We start from the raw sequence: 16942 nt of genomic DNA, 5'->3' as shown, positions 1-16942 counted from the left end.
GTGACAACCAAAAAGCATCTCCAGATATGTCCTGGGGTTGTGGATGAACTTGCCCCCAGTTGAGAACCACTGATTTAGTATGAGGCACAAGAAGGGATTTAAAAAGTGGGCAAGGGACACCTGGTTGGCTCAGTAGTTAAGCATCTGCCTTTGGCTCAGGTCATGATCTCAGGGTCCTGGGATTGAGTCCTGCATGGGGCTCCTTGCTCGGCAGGGAGCCTGCTTCTCCCTCTCTCTCTGCCTGCCACTCTTCCTGCATATGCTCTCTCTCTCTCTCTGTCAAATAAATAAATAAAATCTTAAAAAAAAATAAATAAAAAGTGGGTGAGTTTAATGAAACTATTAATAACAACCAGATAATAAAGAGAGAGGTTCAAAATTAGGAAGAATACATACAGATACCTGAAGCAGGCCATACACTGTGCTAGGATGTCCTAACTACTCAGGCAGCTGAGATGAAGCCATGAACTCAGATGAAGGCATTGACTGCCATCCACCACAAGCCTTATTCACCTTTTCATCTTCTCTCCTGCTGATTCCCCACTTGGACTCTGCTCCAGACAAAACATCTTGTATTTTTCCACTTAGAGGCTTCTGTTCCTGTTGTCCTCACCTCTCCCCACCCCAACTCCAAGGCCCAGTTCAAATCTCCAAGAATCTGAATCAGGAGAAATTGTTCCCTCCTCTGCTTAATGGTTCACAGTGTTGATTAGGCTCTGTTGCTTACTGCTTAGTCTTTTTGGTATCTCTTCACTACGTATTTGTCCTATATTGAGATGGGACTTTGGTTTATTGTTCTGTCTATCTTATTTGTACTGTGGGTTCTGTGCAATAAAAATATTTGCTCTCTTGTTAATTCTGGGTATGGAGAAACAAAATAGGAATCTCTGGTAGGATGTAAACAGCTTTAAAATAGCTCAATAACATGAACGAGGCAGGAAAGGGTGTGTGATATACTTATTTAATGCACAAGTTTTACTGACTCCTTTTGAGTTGATAGCATGAGGAACTCAATTTTTATGACTGTAATTAAGGATGACGTCAAGAAGAGGAATGCATGGTGATTAAGAAGTCATCTTGAGCCAAACACCTGTCTGATACCCTGTATCTGATTATAAGGCTGGAACAGCTTTTCACCTGTGTGTGTGTGAGTGCATTTTATGAGCATTTTCAGTGCTGGGCCCTGTGTATGTAAGTACTGCCATATCATTTATCATCTAAACTAAGAACATTTGACACAAAAGGGAGGCACTATTAAAAATTTTCCAGGGCAGTTGGCATAAACCAAGACTCTCCCTGGCGAAAAAGAACCCTATGCATTTTTTTTTTTTTAACAGAGAGCTTCCCATGTAGGTTTAAGGAAGCAGCCTAAAACATAAACTAGCTATTCATCACTGTTTTAAACAGCCAGTGGGAAGCTTTTTCTGATAACAAACCAAGCCAAACCCTGGAATTTCATCATAGTTTGCCCTCACGCAACTATTACATACTGGGACTTAGAACTTCTAAACAAATTTCATCTCCATTATCAATGAGAAGCTAGCCAGGAAGTCTGGCCATGGACAACTCTGACCTCCCTTCCTAGACTTTACACAGGCAGCACTGGGTGGAAAAAGAAAGTAACAATCTTTGACTCCTGGTGCTCTCAGGCCCTCTGAGAAATTTCATGAGTTTCTAGGCTGTGGTTTTTAGCACTGTTTTGTCAGCCACATCCTTCCCCACTTTCCTCTCACTGATTATAGTATGAGATCTAGTCTCAGAAACCTTAATTCAGTCCTGGGAACCCTCTTTTGGAAAGGATATTCTAAAGAAGTTTCACCTGCTGGTAGATACTGCTAGTAAAAAATAATCCTGCCTGTCAGACACCAGTGGGTCAGTCGGTTGAGTGTCTCACTCTTGGTTTTGGCTCAGGTCATGATCTCGGGGTCGTGGGATGGAGCCCCTCCTCTGCTCCACGCTCAGTGGGGAGTCTGCTTGAGAGTCTCTCTCTCCCTCTCCCCATACTGGCACATGCACGTTCACACGCACTCTTTCTCAGATAAATAAATAACATTTAAAAAAATAATAATAATCCTGGGCACCTGGATGGTTCGGTTGGTTGGGCTTCTGACTCTTGATTTCCGTTCAGGTCATGATTTCAGGGTTGTGAGATGAAGCCCCACTTCGGGCTCTGTGCTCACCGTGGAGTCTGCTTGGGATTCTCTTGTTTTCCTTCTGTCCTTCCAACTCATGGGCTCTCTCTCTCTGTAAAATAAATAAAATCTTAAAAAAAAAAAAAATCCTGCCTGTGTTGGGGGGGATGGATAAATGGGAACTTTCTAAACTTTCTTCCCAATTTTGCTGTGAATCTAAAACTTTTTATCTATTTTCTTTAAGCTACTTAAGTAATCTCTACACCCAATGTAGGGCTTGACTTATGACCCTGAGATCGAGTTGCATGCTTTTCCAACTGAGCCAGCCAGCACCTTGAATCTAAAATTACTAAGAAAAATAAAGTGTAGGAGCACCTGGGTGGCTCAGTTGTTAAACGTCTGCCTTCGGCTCAGGACATGATCTCAGGGTCCTGGGATCGAGCCCTGCATTGGGCTCCCTGCTTGGCAGGAGGCCTGCTTCTCCTTCTCCCACTCCCCTGTATGTTCCCTCTCTGTCTCTGTCAAATAAATAAAATCTTGAAAGAAAGAAAGAAAGAAAGGGAGGAGGAAGAAAGAGTATATGAAAACAAACCCTGAATTCTGTGATCCCCACTTTTGAGTGATCCCCCACTTCTGAGGGACTTTAAAATGATCACCTTAGGGAAAACGTTCTTAAGTGGGCTCTTTTTTTTTTTAAGGGGGGGCACATAGGGAGAACTGGGGAGACAATTTTAAGCAGGCTCCATGCCCAGCACAGAGCCAGACCTCATGACCCTGAGATCATGACCTGAGCTGAAATCAGGAATCTGAAGCTTAACTGATTGAGCCTCCCAGGTGACTCTGCTGTGCACTTTTTTGAGCCTTTGTGATGCAATTGTGTTTTAGAATTCCTTTCTGGAACTCTTGGCTGAAGCTGTGCCCCTGACATGGGGAAAAAAAATTCATCCGGTAGAGCACTCTACTCTTAACAGCTGCTTTCTATGGCTCTGAATCAAGCCGGAAAAATCTTCCCAGATCTCAGGAGTCACTTCAACGCCTTCCTGGACCGTAGGAGACGTCTCTGTCTCCTTTAGCAAACACCAGTAGGAGCAGACCTGTGTTGGGACAGTTTCCCCAGCACAGGTGCAGACAGGGTATGACCACCAAGCAGTACTATTTAAAGACAGGAGAACTGGGAAAATGGAACAGAAACAAATGTGCCTTCATGCGCATGTGTGTGTGCCCGCACACGCATGTGTACACACACAACTGGCCACAGATCTAAAGTTCTTTTCTGGTAGCCCAAGCTGTATTAATGCAAGAGTCAGAACCCTGGGGGTCCTACTGAGGTGCCAACTTTTTTTCTTTTCTTTTCTTTCTTTCTTTCTTTTTTTTTTTTGGTAAGTGACTGAAAAATACAACATTGGCAAAAGATTCTTTCTTCTCCTTTTCCCTGGGACACTTTGGGTATGGGTTCTCTCAAAGGCAGACCCAAAGGGTCTGGGGCTAAATTCTGGCCAAAGAGGCTATTTCTGTTCACACTCTAGGACTCCCACACCTTCAGAAGGGGGATGGGCTTCAGGAGTCCCTGAAAGATTTTATGCGGTGGTTTCTGGCTCAGTGCTGATCAGCCTTCAAAGGATTACTTGGGCACCCTCCGTGAAACTTGGGCCAATGGACACTTGGAAGGCTGAACAGGAGGGGGAATGTTCCATTTTTCCTTGTCATAATCCTGAAATGAGCTGGAAAAAATTTAACATTGCTGCAAATACCACTTCCCTTCTCTCGCTAAATGTTGCTCGGGTCTCATCTCCTGCTCTCTATCCCCCGGCCCTCCGGTGCGGTGATAGGGTGGCCCTGTCCACCTTTAAAGCGGGTTGCATTTCAAGTCCGTCAATTGTTCTATTCTTGACAAAGCACGTGCCAAAAGCAGTTTCAGGCTCATAGAATTTTAGAACTGGGCCGAGTTCCACGGACCCATGGAGGTGAGTGGGTGGGAACCAGTCTTGATTAAACGCCTGCTGAGTGCCAGGCACTGGTGGTGATTATCAGGTTTATTTAATCTCCTTGTCAACTACTATTGTTCCTCCCGGTAGCCAAAGGAATCAGGGTGCATGCGGAAAGGTTAAGTGACTTCCTCGCGACCACGCAACCAGTAGGAGTCAACAGCAGGTCTGACTCTAAAGGCTACTTGCCTCCTGGCTGCTTCCCACTGCGCTAGGGGCATCTTGAGGGCTGAAAGGGCGGTGGGACAGCGACAGGTCCACACTGCGCCGGCATGTCCCCATCACCCTAACCCAGCTGGAAGGAGCCAGAGGCTCCCGTCTCCACATCCTTTCCTCTCCATGCGGCTCGGTGACTCACGAGCCTCCCTCCTCCGTCTCGGTCACGGCCGGTGTTGTGCGCTCTATCCTGGGCTACAGGTGAGTTAGTAGGTCGGCCTGGACCCGGCGGACTCCACAGCTGAACTACCTAGTCGGGCTCCCCCTCTCTCAATTTCACAAGACCCCTGACCTTACCCTGCCCCCAAAACAAGCTCGCAGTCACAACTGCCTCCCTCTCCGCACCCCGCCCGGATCCACATCAAACACGACCCATCCTTTAGTCCTCCTCCCTTTTCCCCGCCCCCTCCGGGCCAGCCTTATCCAATAGCGAGTCAGTCCACGGGCTAAAGACGTCAAAGGTAACCAACTGTGGAGGACTTCTTCCCCGAGGGTTCCGCCTCCATTCTGAGGAGCAGCTCCGCTGACCAATGGGCTGCCCGCTGGGTGCAATGAACTCGCGGGGCTGGCAGAGCAGCGGCTGGGCCGTCCAATGAGAGGGCGGGTTCCGTGTCGGGGGCGTGGCAGAAGCCGTCGTCAGGGGCGTGGCGGCAGTTGCTTGGGCGGGGCCGGTAGCGGCGGGAGCTGCACTGGCCAGGGGTTCCGGCTGCATTTCCATGAGCGCCGCCGGCAGCCGCGGAGCTGCAGGAACCGGGCTGGGGGCAAGCTGGCCCGCGGTCAACCACGCGCAGGTAAAGCCACGGTCGAGCGAATTCCGCTAAGCCGGGATCGCGGCCGGTATCCGTCGCGCCAAACCCCTGAGCCCAGAGGTCCCCGTCGTGGCTCGGCCCATCGCGCCGATGCCTGCGCCTCTGATTCTCCGGGGCCTGTCACCTGGCGCCGCAGGGGTCCCCAGGGTCGGCTCGCCCAGTGGCGGGGAGGGAGGCAGCCCGGACCGCAGCGGGTGGGATACGCCTTTCTGAAAGCCCTTTGTCCCCTCCTACCGCGGCTTCCGAGGATGGGGACCTCCCTGACTGCGGCCTCCCTGCCGACCATCCCATCATCGGTGCACACTCTTGGGACCTCTGGGGTCTGGGGAGGAGGTCTGCCGACCCAGGCCTGGTGATGGAGGTCTGGGATCCGCAGCTGGAAGGAGAGGGCCCAGGGGCCTGATTACAGCTCCCGGCATCCCCGGGGGCCTCTGCGTTTCAGGGTTCCAGGGGCGCACCGAGGACCGATGGGTTCAAGTTGTAAGGAGGCAGCTTTCGACCCAGTCGGAGACGCACTAATGAGCTTGGCCCCGCGCCAAGCACTGTTCTAGGCGCTTCGTGGGCTTTACCCACAGAGAGCTGTCCAGCAGTGCAAGCGGCTGCCTGTCGGGGGAGGCAGCCGGTGCCTCGACCTTGGAAGCGTCCAGGCAGAGGCCAGACAGATGACAGCCACCTGTCAGGGATGCTTCCGAAAGACTCTCAAAGGAGGGCTCCATGACCCACCTGTAAGGCCCTTCTCTATTCGCAGATGCACTCTGGGTGACCTTTAATGCCTAGCTTGAGAGGGCTTTTTCTGGGGGTCTGTTAGTTGGGAACCAGGTGTTGAATTCACCATAATGCATTTTGTGGTCTTAACTCTGAAGAGTGGGTGTCAGCAAAGAGAATGGAGTATACCAAGAAGATAAGGTTTATTTAGCCATCATGAAACTCTGTAATTAGAACTACCTTGGACTGCATCAATCTCCCCCAATCTTAATCTCCCCCAATTCCTCTCTTTTGGTTGCCTCCCCCCTTCCAGTGGGTCAGTTTCACCTGCATTCCAGTAACCAGATCCAAGGGCAGGTTCCAAGAACAGGCTCAAGAGAGGGGCCTGGGAGACTGTAGGTTTGGCACAGTTCATGTTTTCTGCTCCCGGAGATTTTCCAGCGCCATTTCGTTACAACCGCATTAAGTCGAGTCCAAAGAAGAAACCATACAGTACCCCTTTCATTACTCCCTGGCATTTGCCTGAATGGAGAGGACACAGTAATCTTATGAAGGTCAGGAGGCAAAGAAAGAATGTAAACATAACTTGCTGTTTGTTTCAGTATGAATTAGACAGAAGCAGACCAGATCATAGACTGTGGATGGTCAGCATGGACTTGGGGGTGTTTTAGAGCTGATGATCCCTTAGTTAAGAGCTTACCTAATCTGTCTTTTCAAGGCACAGGTGAGGAAACTAAGGCACGCAGGGGTCCCAGGGCTGACTGGTCATCGCAGAGCCATGACTAAGGGATGATTAGTTGACCCTGGATTTAGCCACGGCATGACTTGTATTTTACTTGCTCTCTTGGTAGTTAGATTCTAGGGGAGTCCAGAGAGTTTAGGAACACAGATTTTGGGGCGAGTGCCCAGATTGGAATCCTAGCCTTACTTCTTATAAGCTGTAACCTTGGGCAGGTTAGTTAATCTCTCCATTGCCTCTGTTTCCTCACCTATCAAACAGGAATGTTGATGGTACTGAGATTGGAAGGTTGTTTTGAGGATTGCATGAGTTATTGTATCTGAAGCATTTAGAACAGTGCCCTGTGCGTAGTAACCACTATTGATTTGCCAACTACGATGTTCTGTTGCCTTTTTATGCCCCCCCCCCATGTCTACCATGCAGTATTTTCTATCAGGAACTAATTTTTTTTTCCTGTCTCCTGCCCCCAGTTCATTAAACATATTCCAGATTTCAGTGTCGCCTAAACATCTGTGGGGTTTTCTGTCACACTGCATTTAAAAAAAAAAAAGGTTTCTTCTGTTGAATCATGCCATCCCTTCTCTCTGTTGTCCTCTCCTTGTCATCACGCTGCTTTAAGATGACAAATCTCTTTTATTCTCTTTAAAAAGAGGGAAAGAAATCCTTCAAAGTGATAAAGTCCGTGATAATACCAGTCTTCCCAGCATCCTTCCAAATTCTCAGTTCCCTCTGTTTGGCTCTCTTGTCCATTTGTCCGTGTGATGCAGCTTGATTATAAATGGATAAACATTTTTAGATTAAGATTTCATGAGCCACTGTATTAAGTGCTTTTCGGAAGTTCAAGGATCGTGTGTCAAATGCATTTAAGCAAGTTACTTAGTCATTCGAGCAGGGGGAGTGCCGGCAGCGCGGTGTTCTTGGCAGGAACACAAGTGTGTGACTGATTTCTGCTGGTAATGTAGCTTCTTCACCGGTTTTCCTGTTCTCTTCTTGAGCTTGAAATGAACGAGATGGCAAGTACAATGGAACAGCTTTTCCTTTCTCTGTAGTTGGAAAAGTTCCCTTTCTCTTCTTTCTTCCTTCCAGCTTCGTTTCCTTTATCGTCTTCACAGTTTGGATAAACACCTTCTCTCGGTTTGCCAGCCAGTTCCCTTTTAATTGGAAGATACCTGTCACCTGTATTTGCCGGCAGGAATTCGGTCACCTTTGGTTTTTCCTACTCGGTTTTTATGAGTTTTCTAGGATGAACCAAAGATTGTTCAGAGTCATGGATTGGCACCTTCTTAAGAATTGATTCTGAGTTTTGGGATTTTGTTTCCCGGCATTCTATAGAGCTCAGCCATCTTAGAATAATTGTTTTAGGTTCTTTGTGCGTTAATATGGGCCCCTTTCTCTCCATCTCATTTTCTTTTCCATAACATCTTAGGGAAAGGCTGCTCGTTTGCTGTTATTCCTTCATTCTTCCGTGTAAATCTTTCTCCTGGTCATCTCCAGCAAAGACTGCAAAGAGTCTAGTGGTTCCCCTGTGCCCAGAACACAAGATAATTTCTTTGGTTCTATGGAAGACAGAGGTAGAGTCTGCCTTTTTTTTTTTTTCCCCTTCTTTTCTTAAATCCTGGTTATTTGAGAAACCCTGGCCGGAAGACTTCCAAAGTAATAGAATTTCACGTGGCAGAATTTCGGCTAGATCTCCTGCTAACAGTAGCCTGGTGTTTATTGCAATGTGGGTTTTGGGTACTCCTTGACTAATTTGAGCATGTGGCTGACTCGACCATGAGGTGTGGAAGCCTTCCTGCTCCCTTTTGGACTAAACTGTCCCCAGGAACAGAGCCCTAGGGGCTCGGTCTGCCTCTGGATGTGGTCTGGCTTGAGAATTTCGTATAGCAGCTTTCTACGTTCCAACCTCGTTGGCCGTGCGTGGACACTTTTAACCCCTGTGCTGCTGTGTTTGTGTTGATACTATGTGCATGCTGACATCATCTCCCCACAGGACCGTTTTTCTTTTTCTTTAATTTAATTTTTTTAAAGATTTTATTTATTTATTTAACAGAGATCACAAGTAAGCAGAGAGGCAGGCAGAGACAGAGAGAGGGGAAGCAGGCTCCCCACTGAGCAGAGAGCCCAATGTGGGGCTTGATCCCAGGACCCTAGGATCATGACCAGAGCCGAAGGCAGAGGCCTCAATCCACTGAGCCACCCAGGTGCGCCAGGATCGTTTTTCATATCTGCATATTTATTTTTGTTGTCTTGGTTCCAGGGCATCATGTTTTTTGGATTAAACGTTTTCATTTTATAAAATGGCTGGTGTGGCCCGACGGTCAGACCTGTTTGTTATCCGTGAAGCTTGGGCACTAGACTCCGTTGCAAGGCCCCCTTGCCCAATCTTGTGAGATTGTGAAGTAGCAAACAGGTAAGGAGCTTACTAGAGAACTAGAACATCGATACCCTTGGATTTGCCATGTTTCTGATTTTTCTTTTGTGGCTTTTAAGCAGAGGTTCATTAAGTTCAACAAACGGAGCATCTGGTGTGTGCCCGGAAACCAGCTGTGTGTTCTGTTTCTGCATAAGGACTGTTTTGTTTTTCCTTTACATTGAACACATTTTTTAATGTTTTTCATTCGAATTTTTAAAAATGAGTAATGCACTTGTACAATGAGCGAAAATAGTCAAAAGGCACCAAAGGCGAGCCAGTAAACACATCTCGGTCCAGCCCTGAATCCTGCTGCCTACTTCTGTTCCTTAAGAGGCCACCAGGGCTACTGATTTCTTCATCCTCCAGGGGTGTTCCACGCTTCCTTTAGCAAGTTCATCACCATTATCCCCTTCGTGGTAGCACACTATACATGCTATTTGGAAGCTTGCTTTTTTTTTTTCCACTTAGTATTTCTTGGCAGTATGGAAAGAGAGCTCTCCGTTGTCGTTTTTTTTTTTTTTTTTTTAAAGATTTTATTTATTTATTTGACACAGAGAGATCACAGTACACAGAGAGGCAGGCAGAGAGAGAGAGAGGGAAGCAGGCTCCCTGCTGAGCAGAGAGCCCGATGCGGGACTCGATCCCAGGACCCTGAGATCATGACCCGAGCCGAAGGCAGCGGCTTAACCCACTGAGCCACCCAGGCGCCCTCCGTTGTCGTTTTTTATGAAGGTATACTATTTTAGATGTCTCCTTTCCGTTTCTAAGGATGCTAAGAGCCAGTCTTAACTCAGGCAGCAGCCTCGCGTGGAGATCCTAAAGCATCTTGTGATATTTAGGGGCAAACTGTGTTTCTTCTCTACATCCCGTCGCTCTAAGCCTAAGAGGAGGCCAGGTGAGGTGGAGTGCTTCCCTTAAAGGTCATCTTGGGGAGGGAGAGTGGAAGCATTGGAGAGTGAGGAGCAGTGGGCCTTGGGCCCTGCCCCTTGCCCTCTGCTTAGAATGTGCTGGAATTTCCAGGAAAGCTTGCTGTGTTTTCTCTGGTCTCCAGAGAAGGCTCCTGGCCTTTCTGATACACATTTCAGCACCTCTGTCACATCCAACCCTGGCTCCTCACCGCAGCGCTGGCTCTGTTGTTTCTGGTCCTAGAGCACCAGGAAGGAAGCCCCTCACCGCCGGCCTGGCCTTCCCATTGGGGTAGCTTTGTTCAGTGCCCAACCTTTTTCTCTAGGAAAAATGAGCTCTCCCACCTGTGCCTTGGGGGAGAGTATCCTTCCTAAACCAACATTTGGGAATGTCATTTTGGTTGTACATAGGAATGTTTTCCAGATTCTCTAAACCACTTTACCATTTCCAAGGTCTGAACCTGATAGGGCCTGGCCAAGCTTTCTCCAATGGTGACTTGAAGAAGAGAGTTCCGGGTTCTTCATATGTGAATTTTCTATGGCTGCACTTGTGTGTTCCATAACTGCACGGAATTAAGCATGGTCTTGTGGTCTTCTATGGCTCCCAGATCTTGCCTGTTGTTCTGTTTCCCTCTTTTCTTCAAATGTGCCTTAATCCTCATAGTGCTTTCATTTACCTCCGAGCCTAATTTAAAATCACCTTGAAATTGAACTGAACAGCCAAGGTCTTCGTCAGCCAGTCTAATTTCGAGTCATTGCTTTCTGGTCTTTGCTCTGTGCTGGGCGTCCACAAGATCAACCATTTGTACCATAGATACTGTGCTTTGTGATAGGAGAGGGAGGTGGCCTTATCAGTTATGCCTTCTCTAGTCTCCCAGGGGGTAAAAGAGAGAGAAGTTTTGAAAATCACCCCATTTGTGCACTATTGGTCCAAACATGTATTCATATACTGTTCCCTTAGTCATGTCAGAGCATAAAAAACAAAGCAGGAAGTCCAACATAGGATTGCCAAATTTTCATCTTTTCAGAGATAGAAATAAAAAAGCTTTGTCATCTCCATGTTGCCATCTTTTTATTTATTTGTTTGTTTGTTTTTATAAGATTTTATTTATTTTAGAGAGAGAGAAAATGAGGAGGAGCAGAGAGAGAGGGACCAGCAGAGGAGCCCAGCACGTGGCTGGATCTCACGACCCTGAGATCATGACCTGAGCTGCAATCAAGTCAGGTGTTTAACCGACTGAGCCACCCAGGGGCCCCTTGTTTGTTTATTTGTTTATTTGCCCTGCGCCCAACGTGGAGCTTGAACTCACGACCTCGAGATCAAGAGTCACACGCTCCACTGACTCAGCCAGCCAGCTGCCTCTGTTGTTAAAAGAAATTTTATTTTATTTTTAAAGATTTTATTTATTTATTTGATAGAGATCACAAGTAGGCAGAGAGGCAGGCAGAGAGAGAGAGAGGAGGAAGCAGGCTCCCCACTGAGCAGAGAGCCCAATGCGGGGCTTGATCCCAGGACCTTGGGATCATGACCTGAGCTGAAGGCAGAGGCTTTAACCCACTGAGCCACCCAGGCGCTCCTTAAAAGAAATTTTAACACCAAAAATATGGAAAGGTTCGTGTCCCAGGATAAAGAACCACCTTTTATTAAACAAAACAGATTTAGACCGATCAAAAGGTTGAGCTGGTGGAGATGGAATCATGGCATTGGGTTGGGGGGGCCAGGATGCTGAAGAAGAGGGTTCTGTTCAAGGAGGTTTCTACTTTTTTGGTTTTCTTAAGCAGTGCTGGCTGCCCCCTTGCTGGGACACCAGGCCATTCAGGCAGCCCAACTGGACTAGTTTCGTCATGGTTTGGTGTGGGTTTGTGCCCAGTGTTTCAGGCAGTGTGGACTACTCCGTGTTGATCTTGATCTGCATTGTAGCGCCTTAGGGCGACTTGAGCCAATGCACTGTGGGGTCTTGATTTGTTCATGTCTAAGGTGCCACATTAGGGTTCTTAAGAACAAGGAGAGCGGGTGGCTGGGACCAGACCCCCCACCACTCATTGGAATTGAGACCCTCCAGTGTATTTATACACTGGTCTTTTGAAGCATATTCTTAAACTTATTAAATTCTCAATTTACTGTGTCAGGTGGTGGCTCCTGTTGTTTCTGAGATGGATTGTGACTTCTCTTCCGTGTCCCCATGGCATTCTTTGCTCTGATCTACCGCACCATTTCCATCCCAAGTCAAGGATATTTCCCTGAGATCCCTTGGGTTCTCCTTACATTAAGAACATTCGGACTTTTCAGTTTCATGTTAACACTAATTGGGAATATTCCAAAAGTCTGTCCCAGATGATTGGGATAACCTCATTATGGCTGGTTCCAGCCACACGGCCTCCGTGTGTTGGAATTTCTCGTGAGTTGGAACCAGGTCACCTGCTACAGAGAAGAGGACAGAAGGACTTAGCGTGGGGAGGAGGAGTCGCTGAATCCGGGGCAGCCAAGGGATAGCACAGAGTCCTGTGCCAGCGGAGGCCACGGCAACACTCCCAGCAGACAGGAGGGGACCCGGGATCACAGCTGTTCCCCTATGCCCGGTGCCCAGCGGCAGGACCCGCCCAGGACAGGACAGGAGCACAGTGCTGTGGTTGCGGGATTTCAGGTCTGAAAAGTGGCATCAGGGCCCCCTGGTTGGCTCAGTCAGAAGATCTTGTGCTTCTCGTTCTTGGAGTCGTGAATTTGAGCCCCACATGGGGTGTAAGGATCACTTAAAAATAACGAAACTTAAAAAGCCTTTTAAAAAAATGGCATCAGCCTCATTATATTAATGTAGTTAATCTCACCTTTACTGTTTGAATAATATTATTTGTACCTTTGTCTTGGTCCCCACCATTGTGAAAGCGCGGAAAGAAGTTTATGCCAAGTTTGATGTTTGTACATTTAAAAAAATAATGTGATAAATAATAATCGAATAGAAGTAACTCAGTTTAAATTTAAGAATTGCATAAAAAGGGACGCCTGGGTGGCTCAGTTGGTTGGACAACTGCCTTCGGCTCAGGTCATGATCCTGGAGTCCCGGGATTGAGTCCCACATCGGGCTCCCAGCTCCATGGGGAGTCTGCTTCTCTCTCTGACCTTCTCCTCGCTCATGCTCTCTCTCACTGTCTCTCTCTCAAGTAAATAAATAAAATCTTAAAAAAAAAAAAAAAAGAATTGCATAAAAAGACCTCAGGGGATCTGGCTGGACTGGGTTCCCCCCACCCAGAGGGGGCCATCTAGCACCTCAGCTTAAAAAAACCCCAACATAGGGACACCCGGGTGACTCAGACGAGTAAGCCTCTGCCTTCGGCTCGGGTCATGATCTCAGGGTCCTGGGATCGAGCCCCCATTGGGCTCCCTGCTCAGCGGGGAGCCTGCTTCTCCCTCTCTCTGCCTGCCTCTCTGCCTACTAGTACTCTCTCTCTCTGTCAAATAAAAAAATAAAATCTTTAAGCAAACAAACAAACAGTGTAGGAGCCCCAAGCTCTCTGGAGCAGACTGAAGTTTCTAGACGGATCTCTATCACGTGCAGCTCCTTGCCGTGTGCTGAGCACTTTGGAAATGGACTTGAAATGGACTTGAAGTTAGTTTGCATCATTTGTGTGCTGCCTGAATAAGGGCTGTTTGTACATGCAGCTTGCACTGTGTCTACACCAATAGAAGGGGAGCCCTCCAAAAATAATTTCCTTGGTTCTTTTTGCTTGTTTAATTCTGGAGTTAGATTTGTAGTTCACTTTCTATTGAGATTTGCTTGACCTGCATGCTGTCATGGGAGCAGCCTGCGACTGCCATGTGTGACTGTTATTCACTGTCATCGTCCCAAGGACAATGGAGTCTTGACCATCACTGGGTGTGCACTTGAACCTCAGTGACCATGGGAGACTGTTTGTATTGTAGCTAAGTAATCACGCGTGCATTCATTCGTCAGCTTTTGTTATGGGAATCTGAAAGAGACACAAATAGAATCATATAGTGAACCCCCTTTGGGGGGGGTTAATTAAAAAGGACCCCTTTATTAAATGTGATTATATTAATATCATCACACTTTAAAAAGTAACAGTGATTCTTTACTATCAACTATTTGATGCATCTATCATCTATCTGATGAACAGATAGTCCAAATTTTAATTGTTGTATTTTTTTTTAATTTTTAATCTTTTAAAAAAGATGTTATTTATTTGAGAGAGAGGGAGAGTACAAGCAGGGGGAAGCAGGAGAGGGAGAAGCAGGCTCCCCTCTGAGCAAGGAGCCCAATGCGGGGCTTGATCCCAGGATCCTGAGATCATGACCTGAGCTGAAGGCAGACGCTTAACCAACTGAGCCACCCAGGTGACCCCAAATTTCTGATTGTTTTAAAGTGTCAGAAATGCTTTTTTTCTTTTTTTAAAGGTTGTATTATTATTATTTCTATTATTGAGAGAGAGACTATGAGCAGGGAGGGAGGGGCAGGGGGAGAGGGAAGGAGAGAATCCCAAGCAGTCTCCACACCCAGCGTGGAGCCCGACGCGGGGCTCAGTCTCGTGACCCTGAGATCATGACTTGGGCTCAAATCAAGAGTCGGGTGCTCAACCGACTGTGGCACGCAGATCTTTCTCTTTTATATTATGGGCAGCACTTTGTGCATGCTGTCTCCACCCTTTTGTTCACTAGCTGTGGAGCGACTGTTTTCGTAAATTTCCGCGTGCGTCGTACTTCATCCTGTGAACCTCCTCAGGTATCTGATTGCGACACTATACTCTCTCCAAATTGATGGAGTAGTCCTAGGATGGACAGTATTCCTAGGAGCATGTGACCTAACTGGAGGCTTTCGTGTGTTCAGCAAGCATTTATGGAGCCCTCTCTTTGCTGGTCCTGGGCTGTCCGGCCCTTCGTGGGGCCTGCACGCCCTCTCCCCTGCCATCAGCCCATGCTTGGCCCCAAGGCCACTGTCCATTAATGCCTGCGAGCTTCCCGCTGCTCCCTGCTAGCTCCCTATGTGGTGCCAACTGTGTTCCCACTGTGGACTTGGGCTTCTTGGCTTCCATCGAGAAACCTTGGCTGCGCTGCTCGTCTCTATTCGGATCATGTAAATAAAGCGGCCACGCTCTCTTGTCGATGATATAAGTGAGTCCATCTAAATAGTAAGATGGGGCGCCTGGGTGGCTCAGTGGGTTAAGCCGCTGCCTTCGGCTCAGGTCATGATCTCAGGGTCCTGGGATCGAGTCCCGCATCGGGCTCTCTGCTCAGCGGGGAGCCTGCTTCCTCCTCTCTCTCTCTGCCTGCCTCTCTGCCTACTTGTAATCTCTCTCTGTCAAATAAATAAATAAATCTTTAAAAACAAAAAACAAAAAACAAAAAACAAAAAAATAAAATAAATAGTAAGATGATGGGGAAATGCCGAATAGCTTATAGGTGAGGACATTTCCCCCAATTTGGAAAACGCAGCCCCTTTCTCGGGTCTATCATTAATATCATGCATCGGTCTATTTATTGACTTGACATAGAAAGTCGGATGTTGCCAGAGAAGTTTTATCTTTGCCACCAAAAATCTTCTAAGGGGAATGCAGATTTTTTTTAAGGCCCTCTGGTTGGGAGAGGCCTCAGAGCATCCATTGAGGGAGCTCTAGAACTCGGGATCCGTCCAGCTCCGCAAAGGGCTTCTGAGATGGATGCCTGCCTGGTCTCTTTGTATCCCCAGAGCCTTATCCACAGCCTCGCCCAAGGGGCTTCAGTTTCCTTGCATGTCTTAATAATAATTCACAGAACTATTGTGAATCCTAAATGATGTAATGTCTGAGGACACACTTTGTAAACAGTACCTTATGTAATTGGTCTCTACTGTCAACTTTATGGCATTTCGTGACATGTTTGAGGAATAACTGAGGTTATTTTTTTTTTAAGATTTTACTTATTCATGTGACAGGTAGAGATCACAAGTAGGCAGAGAGGCAGGCAGAGAGGAGGAAGCAGGCTCCCCGCCGAGCAGAGAGCCAGATGCGGGGCTCGGTCCCAGGACCCTGGGATCATGACCTGAGCCGAAGGCAGAGGCTTTAGCTCACTGAGCCAGCCACCCAGGCACCCCTGAGGTTATGTATTTAACTCACATGCACTGTGGGGCTTAACCCACTGAGGCACCATGTGGGACACCATGGGGACTCTGTTCCCAGAGCCTGTGAATTCTCCACCCTGTTGTCAGTGGCCCCACTACCCCAACATCAGTGCACACCCGCAGAAAGCATCTCAGTAAAGTAGAAATCTCTGGAACAACAGTTGTTCTGACCTATTTACACAGACTTGATTCAGATACCATAGATATTTGAGGAGGGGTTTTTCTATCTTCCTTAAATGCCGGAAAGGATACCTATGTTACGATTCAACTATTTCAGGGCACCTGGATGGTTTAGTCGGTTAAATGTCTGTCTTCGGCTCAGGTCATGATTCCAGGGTCCTGGGATTGAGCCCTCCATCAGGCTCCCTGCTCAGCGGGGACCCTGCTTCTCTTTCCCTCTGCTGCTCCCCCTGTTCGTGCTCTCTCTCTCCCTCTCTGTCAAATAAATAAATAAAATCTTAAAAAAAAAAAATACAACAGTTCCACCAACATTTTAATCTAGGTTAACCTAGGATTAACTGTATTCAAATTTATATTTTCTGGATTATGTCCTAAGCTCATGTGTGTTGGAAAATACCACAGACAGTTTTGTTGCACTGAATGTTTTGGAGGAAGTTACCCGAAATTGTGAGTCTTCTAGTGGTATGTCAGGATTTAGCTGATTGCCAACAATCAATGGGTAGCTTTCTGTCTACCTTTTCTTTGGGTGCCTCCTTCCTTCTGCTACCTAAAACAGCCTCTCTGGGCTTTGAATTCTCTTTCTTTTTGTGTGAGCAGTGTTTGAAGTCCATTGGTTTCTGGCTCTTTGAACCTACTGAGATATGCCTTCGACAAACGGGGGAAACGGTCAAAGAAATATGGTAGCACACTGTAGCTTCTCTGAGTGATGGAAAGGGCAAAACTTCCATTTAGATGGGTCATTATTTGC

General features: G+C 47.3%; 1 protein-coding gene across 1 annotated transcript in view; it reads left to right on the top strand.

The window, feature by feature from the left end:
- The first annotated feature begins 4983 nt into the window (after positions 1-4983).
- LOC309857827 (monoacylglycerol lipase ABHD2) overlaps positions 4984-16942 on the top strand; it is an 82700-nt gene continuing 70741 nt past the window's right edge. The window contains exon 1 of the mRNA XM_082750586.1: positions 4984-5124. The gene's annotated coding sequence lies outside the window, so the exon portion shown is untranslated. The remainder of the gene's footprint in view (positions 5125-16942) is intronic.

Source organism: Mustela nivalis (assembly GCF_964662115.1).
Source record: "Mustela nivalis genome assembly, contig: HAP1_SCAFFOLD_1329, whole genome shotgun sequence".
Classification (NCBI taxonomy): Eukaryota; Metazoa; Chordata; class Mammalia; order Carnivora; family Mustelidae; genus Mustela; species Mustela nivalis.
The sequence above is the reverse complement of the archived record's forward strand: the minus strand, read 5'-3'. Positions and strand labels throughout refer to the sequence as shown.